This window comes from Lagopus leucura, unplaced genomic scaffold (genome assembly GCF_019238085.1).
Source record: "Lagopus leucura isolate 7727_CA_CO unplaced genomic scaffold, USGS_WTPT01 Super-Scaffold_100016, whole genome shotgun sequence".
Lineage (NCBI taxonomy): Eukaryota > Metazoa > Chordata > Aves > Galliformes > Phasianidae > Lagopus > Lagopus leucura.
In genome coordinates, this window is record NW_024962270.1 from 12,413,375 (window position 1) to 12,425,978 (window position 12,604).

A 12,604-nucleotide genomic window follows, 5' to 3' on the forward strand; every position below is an offset into this window, starting at 1 on the left:
CTTGAAATCCACGTTGTGTGTTGACCAGCAGCAGTCTTCAGAATTCAGTCCAAGTTCCTCTCGGCCTTTGCTGGCCTGATTTAATCAAAGCAGAGGGCACCTGCTCGTATTGCCAGATGAAAGATTTAGACAGAAAACTTGTTCTGGACAAAAGGGTTTCCATGTCAGCCAAAATTCTCTTGCTTTTGTTTTTTGGGTGTTGTGCTTTAGATAAAAAGGGTGAAGTAACGCTTCTGCCTTGTGAAGGCCCTGCAAAACGGAATGGGTACAGTGTCATCTAGGGATTTCATAGCAAATAGGGTGTTCTGGGACCCGCACCAACAGAAATAAACATGGCCTCGTGGAAAAAAAATCTTTACAAAAACACTGGCCTTCATTTAAATACCCCACATAGTGGAAAATGTACAATATCGCTCCCTTTATAACTTAGTGGATTAATTCTCTCTTATTTAACAGTTCTTTAGTTCTACTTTGGCAATAACAAATTTCAGTCTTCACCCCATGATCCTCATATCTGTAAATGCACATAGCAAAAATCCCCTTGTTGGACATGATGACTAAACTTGTGGTTTACATGGTCTGTAGTACCATTAGCATTGCTTTTTCTCCTGTCTTCTACAGCAGGAGTCAAACAAGATGCAGAAAGCATGTGCCCTCCCAGGTGTATGTGCCTGTGAGTGGCACAGCACTGCTCAGGGTGCTTTCCATCCTTTCCAGCCCCACGGCCATTGTGCATTTCAGCTTCTCGTCTCTTACTGTTGTGCATGCTCTCTGTTCCATGACATGTTCAGTAACTGTGATAGCCTGACATTCTGGAGCTTAGTTAGCTTTTGCCATTTCATACCCTCCTTCAAATATGCAGTACCCCAGAAGGATAATTGTTCTTATGTTTCCATTTCTTATGTTCTGTTTTCCTATTTTATTTCCCTCCTATTGCTGTGGTGGTTTTCCTTTCTGGCTCTTAACTTAAGAAAATGCTCTATAATTGCTTTGATTTTATAGCACTTAAAGGATACTGATGCACTCAGAAAAAGAATAAAGCAAAGCAACCCAAACCTAAACACCCCCCTGGCTCTCTCCAGCCATGCACACCTATTTACCTTCCAAGGGAGTTTTTTACAAGCCTGCAGGAGCTGCAGGGAGACACAGAGCTCAGCAGGGCATGGCCAGCAGGAGGCTCACACAGACATAGAGGGACTGCTCAAGCTGAGCGACATGTCATAACTGGGTTTCATTATGTTCTCACAGTTCTCTTATAGCTGAAATTTTTTCTGAGATTTGATGAGAGCTGAGATAGCTTTCTGTTTTTCCGTAGAGCTTCAACTTTGTATCAGAGAGAAAGAAAAAGAGAAATGAGAACAAGATGCTTGTTCGTTCCCTTTTGCCTGACGGATATGTCTGAGCTAGATCTGCAGTAGATTATAGGTAGACGTTTGCCTGGACTTTCTTCCCCTCATGCCTCAGATGCAGTTCTTCTTCTGCAGTTCATTTTCCTTAGTTGTTAAGTGACGCTGTCACTGTGTGTGAGAGAATGCTTTTGCCAACTGTTCTGTAATGAACTGGGGGGAATTCTGCTTGTCACATGAGTGGTCAGTCTCATGCTTTCTCTCCTGTGCTCTTCTGTGGGGTCTAACCTCTACAAAATATAAATCAATATGCTGAGTTCAGGAACGTCAATTCTGTAAATGCATTAATGTCAAAGCAAATGGCAGTCTTACCAGCTCTGCTGATACAAGTTATTATTCTATTTATGCTTAAATATACTGTACTGCTTCCAGAGAGCCTGTTGTGGCTTACCCCTCCAAAAAGAATATAAATCTGTGACTGTCAGCGGACTGCTTTTCCTCAGCCTTCCAAAGCAAGCACGTGGCAACTTCTGTGCTATAGTAATCATGAGGGAGGCTTCTTCAAGGTAAAAGCTGGAGCCTTATGATGGAGCACAAAAAGGTGCCAGCACAATGTTGAGCACTTGAGAGTGCACATGCATAGCACAGCAAGCTGCTACTCTGTCGTTCTCAAACTCCAGTTTTTTAATAATAGCATTGTTTGTATATTACAGTACTGTTGGGTATACGTTTATGTACATTTGCCAATGAGCTGGCGAGCTGCATTGCAGCATTGTGATGAGGCAAAAAAGTAAGAGCTGTTGTTCCCAATGTTGGAAACAACTGTGGCTTAGCCACCATCTTGTGATGAATTTTCTAGGAAAGCTCTAGTTTTAGTTATGTCAAACAAGAGGGGTCTCTGTTAAAACATCTGAAAGGGCGTCAGTTGTCACGATTTTTAAATAAGCTGACTTTTATTTATGCATGTAGCAATAGTTATAAATCAATGGGCTGCAAGCATGGATCCTCCATCTTCTCCACAGGATGGAATAAAACCTTTCCCGCCCTTTCGCATGAAGGCAACAGGTAAAATATTGGCTCCATTACAGCTGGAAGGACAGAAACTGGCATCCTATTTCCTGAAGATAGCAAAGCAAATGGACTTTAGGAAAACAAAATCCTCCAGCAACCTTCTGCCCCTTTCTGCGGATGTGGCTGGATGAGCAGAGTGCATCAGTATGTTATTTGTGGGTACAGGGAAGTGCTCTGTAGACATGGGCTATGATGAAGACTGAGAAGCTGCTGATGTTTGTGTATTTATGCTTAATGGGAGTCTTGTTCTTTACGTAATCCTCTTTGGCCATCAATGGGGGGTGGCAACTGGGCCACTTGCAATTCTGTGGATAAAAAGCTCTCTGTGCTTTTATCTGAGCTCCAATGGATGGGTTTGCTGTGGGATCTATTTAAGTTTGTTTTGGCTTATGTGCTTCACTGTTTAGATTGTTGAACTGTTTAACAACGTACCTTGCAGGAATACTGTCAAATGTTCGCCGTGTTCAGCTGTGCTTGGAAGAAAGTTTAATTTAAATTTCTCAGTCTAATCATAAAAGTTGGCAGTACGGCTTTAGGGCTGGGGGTTGTTATTCTGAAAGCTGAGTGGTTCACAAGGTTATGTGCAAAGCAGGGCTAACAAGATGCTGAGAAATAATAGTCTCATATGGGAGAGGCTTCAGTCTGTAGAGAGTACGGCACCGAGATTTAACACAGTTTAGATGCACTCGAAAATCAGCTCTGTTTTTTCCTTTTTCTAGTCAGTGTTCTTCCTGACCTTGAAAATACCTTATGGGTGGTTTGCAAATAACAATCTAAACATCACTGTAATCAGAAAAAATACGCATTGGTGTTCTATTTGTCATTATATTCTACCTATCTTTTCCATTATTTGAAGTCTTAAATGGTTTCAGTGATAGGCATATAGGCTGCCATCAGCACAGCAGATTTTTTAAAGAGATTAGATGAGAGAATTGGGCTGCTTTTTATAGAGCATTTTGCTTTACTTTTCTGTCTCTTCTTTCTTTCCCTTTTTGTTTTTTTTTTTTTAAGTTATCTTTTTATCAAGTGTGAATACTAACAATGTTGATATGGGGTGACAGTCTGACCAAACAACCATAGCAACAGTAACTGTTTTCCTTGTGATAACAGCGAAGCTAAAGGTTATGCGTATTGCTGCATCTCTCAATCTATTTGCTCCACGGCACAGTGCCAGACAAAAGTAAGAATATAGAAAGCTGTAACCAAAATATGCAGTTGTTTAGATGAGGCATGAGCTACAGACCATGGGTTGAAGTATAAATGTGGACAATATTTCCCTTCTAATGGATCATTTTTGAAAAGAAATATCACACATTCTATGCTAATGATATTTTGCTGCGCAAATATTTAATTTGAAAACTTGCTAAGTAATCATCTTCCTTTAGGAAAGGGAAAAATAGAAGCCTAGAGGCTGCTTTAAGGAAATCATTTGGTTTTTTTCTTTTCAGGAATAACGTCGGGCTTGCACAGTTGACCTAGACAATATTTAGTATTGACCTCAAGTTTTCAGCATGCGTCCCCAGAGCTCAGACTGCTTGAAGGACACAAACAAACACAAGTCTCAGCACTGTGGGAGCTTCTTATTTTTCCCAACTTAGAACCGATTTAAGCAGATGCGTGACATATTGTTTGTTTTTTTGTTGTATCCAAGAGCAATTTTCATGCTGAGTTGGCTCTACCACAGCTTTAATAGCAGTGCCTCACACCTGATAATTGGTGGTATTTCCATATTTTCTAATTTTTTTTTTTAATCAGGGTAATTTCAGCCTAGAGAGTCGCATTGCACTGTGTTTCTCCAGCACCGAATCAAACTCAGTGTTTTTTGTGTTTGGTGTTGGAATAAGTTTCCTGCTGGAAAATGTCACATTTCAGAGTGACCAAGTCCTTGTTTTGGAAGACTTTTCTTCCTTAAAATTACCTTCTGGTGTAAGGAGAAAAATGACATCAGGTGGCTCCTGAGCAGAATTAGTCAAGGAAGAGGAGAACATGGCATAGCTCTGCCCGTGACGTATTGATCGTGGGAACAGCCGACTGGCACCTGTTATCATGGTAGCAAGTCACAGTTTTTTCCTAGAAATCCATTCGCTAGACAAAATTCAGAGCAGTGATCATGAAAATTTGGAATGTGGCTGTGAGGCTGATTTTCCATTTCTAATGAATGCTGTCAGACTCGGGGTCTTAAGCTTTTTATTATTTCCCATAAGGAAAGCAAAATACATGGAACCCTTAAGGGATCTTCTTGCTTTAATTTAGCACTGTTATTTTATTTAATAGCACAACACATGTCAAAATTGAAAGAGCTGTGCTGCCTTTTTTGATGTATTTACCTTATAATGAAAGATTCTCTTTGCAGTTTTGAAGGGCTTGTTTTACTTTTCTTCTGCTTGAAGCTGCTAGTAAGATCTGCTTCCCAATCATGGGTTCATGCCAAATAAGCACGTGTCCCTCTTGCTGGAAATGTTTGGTATATGTCACATTATGCTGCAGGCTGGGGCTTGGTTTTTATCTGATCATTCTTGTGCCAGGTGAGGGAAGTAGGAGTCCCCCAGTTAATGAGTTTACTTCTGTTTGTTTTTAAATCCAGTCTAAACAAATTATTTTATCAGGGAGGATAGAATCCCACTCACAGTCGCACCTTTTATCCTCTTGTGAATGTAATGGCGTTTAGCAAGTGTGATTGAGGTCAGTGTCATCTTCTATGCTCTTCCATGTATTTGGGTCCAGAGTTCACCTAGCTGTCAGTATCCAAGTGATGGAAAGCGACTGCAACACATTCCTGCAGGTAGACTCTGGGCTGTGTGTTCTGGGGGAAAAATTCATGGTGTAATGGTAGTTCTTGCAGTACCAGAACGTGAAACCAAATTGTGATTTATAGAGCTACAATGATCACAGCTGAGCTTGGATCAGTGTGTTGACTTCCCATGATCTAAAATAGCACATTGTTTCTGCCAGGAAGAAACTTGGGGTTTCTCAAAATCCATCTCTGTCTTTTTTTTTTTCTTTTTTTTCCAAGTGAACTTTGAATAACAAAGAGCCACCTCCAGCATTTCATAACTCTTTGTAATTACAGAAGTGATTATGAGAATGATAGATATCTAATTAAAATCTGTGAAATCTGCAGTCAGCAAGAAATGAGAATTAGCTCCCCAAATTGCAATTTTCTCCTGAGTTTAAGCACATTTCAAGGCTGCTTCCTGACAATGTGGCATTTTTCTCTTGTCTGTCACAGTGACTCACCTCAATAGGTCATGACTAATTTTAACAGGGACCAAAAGAGCATGGGAGAATTTTGGTTAGAAATGAGAGAAAGGGAAGAAGAATTTTCATTAGATGTTTTTACTTTAATGATACTGGCGTTAAGCAACTTTCACTGGTTTCAACTGATTTCAAGCTGTGAAACAGCAAACAAACGAGGGTTACTAAATTTTGGCTAACCTCAGATCTCTTGTCAAGACAGTCATGAAAACTGCGTAGGATGGAATCAGTGCATCCCTAACCAGCACTGGTTAGGGCTTGAGTTTCCTTGCCCTTCTTTGCTTCCTCTCCCTGTTTACCTACATTGTGCCAGCGCTGTACATGTGTTCACTCAGCAGCTAATTACATCAGGTTCCCCATGACAGTGAATAACAATTTTGATGCCTACTACAGACGGCTCTGTGCCAGCAGAGATGCCCAGGAGCCTAATACTCAAATCTGTTGTCTCTTCTGCAGCAAGACTGGACAGAGCAGCATATTGCTTCCAGCACTGTGTAAGTACCCACAAAATGCTGATTGCATTCTGTTGGAGACAATGTAAAGTCCAAGTGCCCAGAAAGGCAGAACAACTGGTAAGCTTCACATCTACGCCTGGAGCTGTGCTGGGCAGTGTGGCTGGGGGCAGAGCTGTAGGCTGGGGAGAAGCTGAGGAAAGGCTGAAATCATGCTTCCGTCCTGCTCTTGGGTAGATTATTCCTAGCAATCACTTGTATCATTTCCTGAAATGGTGTGCTTTTTAGTTCTAGGCACAAAGCCTCTTCTGGTAAGATTATTTTGGGTTTGGGATTAGGGGAAGAGCCTGTTTAAAGGAAAAAAAGAGCAAAAAACCTCAGCCAGGCAGTAATCTAATAAGAAAAAAACAATATAACCATCAATATCCAGCTCTGGCAGACATCTGATCCTGGTGCTTCAGAGGTTATTACACAGCATTCTCAGGAGCTTTTCTCTTCCACCTGGAGCCGCCGTGTGCCTCCATTCCTGCCGAGAGCCAGAGGGCTGCCGGGTGCCTGGGCTGTGCCTCCCACAGCTGCTGTGCCCTGCTGATTGTGCTGTGTGTCACGAAATACATCCCTATGCTTTTATATTTCTGCTTTAACTACAGTCTGCTCTTACCACGATGTAAAAGAAAGAGTTTCCCTTAACCTTAATTGCTGTGCTAGAGCCCATCTAACTTTTATTCTTTAAGGACAGGTTATCTGGGTTTTAGTAGCCTTTCTTAAATGGAAATTTCACTGCCGACATAACCTGTTTTATTTCCTTTTTTTTCAATTATTCTCTTACTTGTCTTTGAAACTCACTAAGTGGCTATTATGTATGGGCAGAATGAGTCAGAACAAAGGCATATTTGTTATGTATGAGCATTGGAGTCAATTGGCGAGCCTTTGAGCAATCTTTTGGACCCCTGTTTACAGTCCAAATGTATTTGCTTTTTGAAAATGTGTTTGTTTTTTACCTCCTATAATGAAACTGCTGTCTTCCTGGGAAACATTTTACTTATCATTTCTGGCATCCGCTTTCATGTCTTCCCATTATCTGAAAGCCATTTTACACCGTGTTAGCGGCATCACATTTTAGCCTGTTATTTCACTTAAAGTGTAAAAGATACTCCTTTAATGTGCTACCCTTTTTTCTTTTTTTTTTTTACCCTCCATAATTTTTTTATTTCTTACGGAAAGAAAAAGAATGAGCACAAGTTTAAGCTTTCCAGCTATTGTATGAAGAACACAGTGCAGTTGTTTGATTGTTCATAGGGAGAGAATAGCACTTGGGGCCTGAAGCCCTATACTTATTCACCACCTAATCATAGCAATAAATGGAACTCTGCAAGTGGGAGTGAAACATGGGTTATTTCATAGATAGCAGCCTAAGCAGGGAGGACAATTACTGATACGCTCTGTGAAAGCTTGGATACACAGATGACTTCTGGCATTATTTTGTTTGGGAAAATGTTAGTACTTCTCTTTGGATAAGCACACAGAAATAAGACTTCTTGCTGTATACTTCAAGTGTTAAAAATGAGGCTGGCAGCAGTATAAGGACTTGCTGTGGTTTCTGAGCTTTCTCCTGCCCAGGGTGTCTTTCTGAGAGAGCTGAAGCTGCCCAAGATTTAGCCGTGTTTGTTACAATTAGCTGTATTGATGGCAATTTAAAGATTGACTTGTAATGTAACTTCTGTTAGAATAAGTTCCATTTCCTAACCTGTACTTCAGAAAACATCTCACAGAACACCTCGATAGGCATTTGTTTTCTTCCTGTTTTTTATGTTTAATTTCCAACTTTATCTGAGAACTCAAACGCAGATGTGTTTTCTTTTTGAAGTTCTGACCCAAGTATGAACATCTTGTCTTGAATTTGTGTCTGCTGATTCAGAGGCATTTTAAACTTCAGATTTCCAAGTATCAGCCATGTAACCATGGCTACTGGATAAAATGAGGGTAACATGAATGCCATTGCCATGATTCCTGTGTTATACCATGTTCATGTTTTCAAGGTATTGTTATTTACACTCTCTTCAATGAACACATTTCCTGACTTGTACATTTATGTGAAATCCACGTTAGGGCTCTCTCTGTGCACGTCTTTAAAACAATTTCCCACTCCAGCAATACCAACATTCTCCAATTTTACTCAATCATTTTGTACAACAGAATGATTTTAACACTGGAAATTGTACTTGCTTAAACTATTCTATTCCCTTATTTTAAAATATCTTCAAATTATAATGAGAGTTAGGAAGCACACTACATCAGAGGGACCCATCCAGGACACATCCGTGTTACAGTAATAAAAAGTCCATAGTAATCAGTGAACAGGCTATTGATTTTGAGTCTGTTATGCTACTTTTTTCCAGCCTCACATTTAAATCAGAATTGCAATAGGTACATGACCAGTGGTGAAGACATAAAAGGAAGCAGGGAAATTTTAATCCTATATACCCTTTCTCAGATCTACTCACCCCTGGGAAGGTCACTAACTGCCCAAAGTTGTTTATTTCTTGCATGTAACCTGTGCAGTTGTTGTCTTGAGAACATACTCATGAGGAACAGGACTTTTTTTTGCAAACACAGTTCTTTTTGTAGCACTGAGCAGGAGGAATTTGTAGATCTGTTTGATTCTGTATTTCATTTTAAGGGTTATGTATCTGTCAAGTATCTGTGGAGAGTGGAATATGGGAAGGGAAAGGTGCTCTCCTAAAGAAGGTACTTACTGAAATTTCCCTCATAAGGAAGATTCCTCCATGATTTTGAAATTACCACTAATCTTGTAGGTTCCAGACCTGGTGTCTGTTTTACTTCCTTTCCTGGTTTGCTTTACGTGGAGTGCTGTTGATCCCTGATGACTGCTGGAGGAAGGGGAGATAGAGAAGGCTGTGGTGGGTGGGGATGGGTGGCACAGGAGTTGGGGACTTTAATCTGGGGAAAGAAATCAGGTATGTTTTGCTGTGCACAGTGCCATCCTTGCAATGTTATGTCCTAGTCTAGGTGAGAGAATCTGTGCTGGGCTTGACCTCTCTGTTCTTGGACGTTTCTGTGGTCTCTGAAGAGAGCACTGGGAATTGATCTGGGTTGGAGTTCATTACTTTGTTCCCAGGATGTATTTTTTTACTTATTTCCAGTTAGCAGCTTGCTGTATTTCCAAATTTTTATGCCTCCTTCTCAGGAAGAATGAGGCTTTCAGTGTGAGATCATGGTGCTTCAGGATGTCCCCAGCCTTGCTCTTGTCTACAGGCTTCCTGTAATGGCTCTGTTTACACCAGGCTCAGGCTCTGATCCTCATGGGGCACCTCCCAAGTAGGGTGTAATGGGGTTATTTTTATGGGGGATATACAGAAACTCAAATTCAGTCAAATTTTGAAGCGCAGTCAGTTCAGGAGCTGATATTGTCTTGGGCTTTATCAAGGCTTCCCATAAGCAAGGGGCCCTAGGTCAGCAGCTGTTCAAACTCTGCAAGGCAGAGGGTGCATTTTGTGCCAGATGTGACAATTGGAAAGGTTTGATTCTTCCACTCATATAGCCCTAATTATAAGCAATATGGGAAAGTTTCTCCTAACTAGTCAGATATGGCCCAGCTATGGAAGAGTTAAAATTTGAGGAGCTCAGCATCAATTTCTTGGAAGCTTTTAACAGAGACTTGACATTTCTAATTAGGAAATTTTACATACAGGCAAGCGAATTTACCCCCAGCTGGGAAAACATGGCTTAGCAAGAGTTTTACATCCGCCCTCATTGATCTACAGATTATCTCACATTTGAGACTGTGGAGCCACTGGGATTTGCAAAGATGAGAAACAAATGTGGGAAAGTGCATGTAATTTCTTTCACTTCAGGGTTAGATAGCAAAAAACTGAGAAGTCAGAAATGGAGAGGTAAGATGATTTTCTTTCTTTTTCATGCATTATCGTTGCCGAGGTCAAAAAAAAAATCCAACAAAAAAACCTTACAGAGAAGCCAATAACACGTTGGCACTGGCAAGCAGCTGTCATCTTGGTCAAACTCTGAAAGCAGTGTTTTGGAAATCAGAATTAAAACAGCAAAGAACTACAGATCTTTATTTTTTTTTTTCAAGCTATTGTGACTGTTAACAGTTGAGGAGCAAAATGTCTGCATGTGAGCTCACTTACACAGACAGGTATTGTGTGCCTGGTGCTTCAGTGTCTGACTCTTGAAATAATCCCTTAGATTTGGTCTGTTGTTAGCCATATATATTTTACATTTTTGAGCCCATTTTGTCTTTAAATAGGAGTAACTACAGAAGAGCAAAATGTCAATGAACTGGACGTTATCCTAGTTGAAAATGCTGTATTAATGTAAGGTTTTGGTACATTTGTGTTGTGCAAATCAGACTCGAAAAGTCAGATGTAGCAGACCTGGCTAAGTAGAGCTTTTACTGATTTCTTTTGATGTGAAAATGCTGTACAGCTCATTTTGCTTCTGTGTTCAGATGGATTCTATTGTGTAGGCAAACAACTCAGTATATGCTGCTAAGACTATGGTTTAAATGCAATAAAAATGAAATAGTTCTCTTTTTTCCTGTGTATATTTTCATTAATTTGAAAATTCTAATTCTAGATAGATAATTCTTTCTAATGAAGGAGAAATTATTTCTGTGTTGGCAGAAAAACAGATAAGCAAACAAACCATGAATTACAGTCTATGAGGTATTATAAAAACATGCACATGGCTTACTGTAGTTAAGTTACCAGCATTCATCCTCAAGAAGGTATGTGCATCACTGTTATGTGACAAAGAATGTAAAAGTAGATGATCAAAATAAGCACAGAAATATCAACTATGTGCAGCTAGAAGGTGACACAATAAATTGGGTTTAAAGACGTTCCAACTGATCCATAACAAGGCTGTGGATTTTAATGACTTTGGTGTTAACAAGAGGTGATGGAAGTTTCAACTTCATTGAATGCTGTTCTCTTTTAGTGTGGGGCATGGTGTCCTGGAGGTAGGAGTCTCAGGTGTTGAACTGAGACTGCTCCTATCTTGGCAAAAGGGTTGGGGATGATCAAAGAAAATACAGGTGCAGCTTAGGCTTCTTTTAGAACTGTGAGCTTGTCCAGACAGCACCGTGAGAAGTTAAATCCTTAGACTATTTCAGTCATAGAAATAGGTGTAAAACAAAATTCCAGATATTAGATGTGCTACTAGAATAGGACTGGATAACAGGACCTGCACAGAGATGCAGCTCATCATGTGATATACTCTACCACCTGCGTGGTTTACAAGCACACTGTAGAAGTATATATTTGGTAGTACATGTTTCAAAGCTATTTATTACATAGCTGCTGCTGATACCTGAGTAGCATTGTGCTCAGTGCTTACAGTTTTTTTAAAGAATAAGCCACAAAGACAGAAAAAGTCTGTAAGTTTCAATGTCCTTTTGTCTCTGCTTTAGTCATGGTGTAAACATGGGAATCTGTAAATTCCTTTGGTTAAGAAAACATGCAGAATTTAACCCGTTGTTCTAGGTACGACAGATTTAATTTGAAAGACATCTATTTCAAAATGTAGGAAGTTAGAAAAACATTCTTTTTCTTTTTTCTTTTTTCTTTTTTCTTTTTCTTTTTCTTTTTCTTTTTCTTTTTCTTTTTCTTTTTCTTTTTCTTTTTCTTTTTCTTTTTTCTTTTTTCTTTTTTCTTTTTCTTTTTCTTTTTCTTTTTCTTTTTCTTTTTCTTTTCCTTTTTTGTCCTTTTCTTAAAAAAAAAAAAGGGCCATTTTATTTTGTTTGCCTAAACCTGCTTTTGTGGGTTTTTAATGTGACTCCTTGTACTCCTTTTAAATTTATTTCTGTCTTTATTTTTATAACTGTGGAGTTACAACTAGGTGAGAAGCCCTGCAGTCTGCCTTTTACTTCCAGTTTTAAGTATTCATTTCTTCACAGAATATAACTAGGCACTTTGGTCGCTTACTTCCATAATGGCTTTGACAGAGAGTCATTGGTGCAGAGTTCACCTGTTTCAGAGTAATAAAATTAATATATTTTATGACAAATACTATCACAGTATAACAGACTGACCTTTTTTCTCTTGGTCACATTTAAGAATAATTCTTTTTCCATGAACTGAGCAGTGTGTGTGTATGTATATATATTATATATATATATATATACTCCAGTAGTCTTAGTAAGCAGAGTTGGGAAGCTTTTTGCTATGAACGATCTTTGAGGTGAGCGATTCCATAACTTATGATTTGATGAGATTTAAATTCTGATAGTGCTCTGGCCCCATTCTTAGTGAAGACATAAAAAGGTCACTTTTCCTTTGTCATTTTTGCATGTTGTTGCTGACTAGTGTTAATAATTTAATTAAAAGGTCAGATCACTCATCCTCTTCTTACACTTGGTATCACTGTCATTATTTTCTTTGCAAATTAGCTGATTTAGTATTATTTGATTATAATGGGTTTTTCTAATAATCCTCAGAA